Source organism: Rhipicephalus sanguineus, chromosome 3 (assembly GCF_013339695.2).
Source record: "Rhipicephalus sanguineus isolate Rsan-2018 chromosome 3, BIME_Rsan_1.4, whole genome shotgun sequence".
NCBI lineage: Eukaryota > Metazoa > Arthropoda > Arachnida > Ixodida > Ixodidae > Rhipicephalus > Rhipicephalus sanguineus.
Genome location: NC_051178.1, coordinates 220891171 through 220893674, shown reverse-complemented (window position 1 = coordinate 220893674; position 2504 = coordinate 220891171).

The following is a 2504-nucleotide window of genomic DNA, read 5'->3' as shown; positions in this document are numbered from 1 at the left end:
GGCGCTGGCGTTACCAAGGATAACGGCGCGGGTTGTGCAAAAGTTCCGTTTTCGCCGGGCTGCTCTCCGTTCGCGCGGCCGCGTCTCATTTGTAGTTACGTTATCACGTACTATGGCATGTATTTTGCACGCTTATGAAAGTCGCTTCACAGAAAGTTGGACAAAATGACGCGTCCCTGTTATGTATCCGGGTGCCTTGATGCTGTGCGCCGCTTGAGCAGCTGCAGCAAAGAAACCGACATGACTTTCCAACGGGTGCCGCGAATAAACCCCGACGCCGAAGCGGCCGTGTGCTCAACGACCAATAAATCTGGGTGTGCACTCGGTGCACTTTCGTGCAGAGGATTAGGAGATCAACCGCAACTGGGGCAAGGCTTGTGATGTGCCCTTGAGAGCAGAAGCCGCAGCGTCAGCTGCCGGGCAGTAAAGGCGGTCAACGTTGGGCGAGGCAAACGCTACGTCAGGAGGCCCTTTCCAGGCGGGCGATTTGAAGTGCGCTAACGCTGTGAAGACCACTAAAACGTGATTTTCTTTCGCCCCGCCACGGTTTCTAGCGGTTATGGCGCTCGACTGCTGACCCGAAGGTGGCGGGATCGAATCCCGGCCGCGGCGGCTGCATTTTCGATGGAGGCGAAAATGTTTGAGGCCCGTGTACTTTGATTTAGGTGCACGTTCTTAGATTTAGGTGCACCCCAGGTGCTCAAAATTTCCAGAGTCCTCCACTACGGCGGCCCTCATATTCATATCGTGTTTTAGGACGTTAAACCCCATATATTATTATTAGGAGTGACACTAAATAAATAAGCACTTTTTTTTCGAATAAAGCTCAGTTGGTAGTACAGCAGTGGTCCTGTTTGTGCAAGTGTCTTTCGTCTCTTCTTTCGTGCTGGTTAGCTTTAATAATGGAATAGCTTCGTAAGACAGGAAGTGCGTACTACTTACAACAAACATCCACCGTATATTATTTCAGTGATACCAGGTTTACATTGTGCGATAAACACCACGAAATGTCACTGTGTGCGTTTGCTTCGTGCACATACTGACACTAGAAAAAGAACTACTGTTGGAAAGAATTTTCCAGAAAGCACGGAGCACAGAATGTTGCTAAAAAGAAAGTGGCATAGCCACAGAATGCTCACTTCAAAAATAGATATGTTCTCCGAATGCATGTATTGATCCGTTGTGCAGCTTGTGTAGTTCGTCCACGTCCGGTTCTGGGATTGGCTAAAGAACCATGTGCCATTCTCCAAGCATTTCTTTGTGGCGACTTCTGTAAAGAAAGAACCCACGGAAGCAGTGATAAGCCTTCACACTAACCACTATTTTGAACAAAATAAAGCAAAAGAATTACACAATGAGATAGAAAATATAGAAAAGATTTTGTGCCAGAACGTGTATAAACCACTATACTGGGGGACAACTTTCTGTGGCATTGAAGGGAAAGCTACGGGGGCGCAGCTAACTGCTCTGTGTTTCTGCGCGAAAATAGTCCCCGATGAACTTGTTTCGGTTTCAGTTCCTGCGTGACAGATGCCTATTTCCTGCAGTTCATTTCTTCGCATGTGCTCCTTGGTTGATTGCGTTGAACCACGAATACCGGGCGTGCAGGCATATTGGCGTTTCGTTCCTTACGCTTAATTTGTCTGTGTCATTCTGTGTCGTCCAGAAATGACGTGAATATTTTCAGTGCTGCAGTTCTTAGGGCATGCACTGATATGTAAACTCATCTAGAGCTGAAAACTGACGCATGTAGCGTGCTTACATAGCACGGGCGCGGTATACCGAAGAGCAGCTCGCACATCCTCCGGCGCGAAGTGAAATTCAGTTTGGATCGCGTTGAGTCACGCCGGCATCAAAACGCATCGGTGGCCCACTGCCCGCACGCTCCGTGGCTCAGAAAACGTATAGCAGCGACCTCACGCCGCAGCAAAACCTACGAATGATGTGCTCAATCCCAACTGCTGCCCGTTTCCGTTTCCTTCATTAAAACCGTACGGGCATGCGGTCGTTTCTCACGATACTGCGGCCTGTTGCAGACAGTTTTAAATCTGGACACGGCGAGTACTTGTCAGGAGGAATATATTGTGCTATGTGAAAAATTGCAGCAGCTAAAACAAGGTGTTTTGTTATATATTTCCTGCATAATCAGCTGGCTAAAATCTAAAAGTCGCTCAATTAGTAATGCACACACACACACGCACACCAGTCGCAGGAATAAACCTTCAATACTGTGTCCCCTTCTTTCAAGCCACCTTAGTCTATCAAAGCCAGACAGCTGTGTATTTTCAACGAAACATTTATGACTCCGTGAAGTACCTGACTACAATGTACAGTAAAAACTTCGTGAAGACGCGCACATGACTGCGCGTATTCCCTTAAGACCACGTCATTTGGCCCTGTAAAAACGCACTTGAAAACGTATTTGTACTCAACGTGCCCATTTACTTAAGCAATTAACATGTGCAATTGAAGAGACAAAAAAAACATGAGCAAGAAGGTACTAA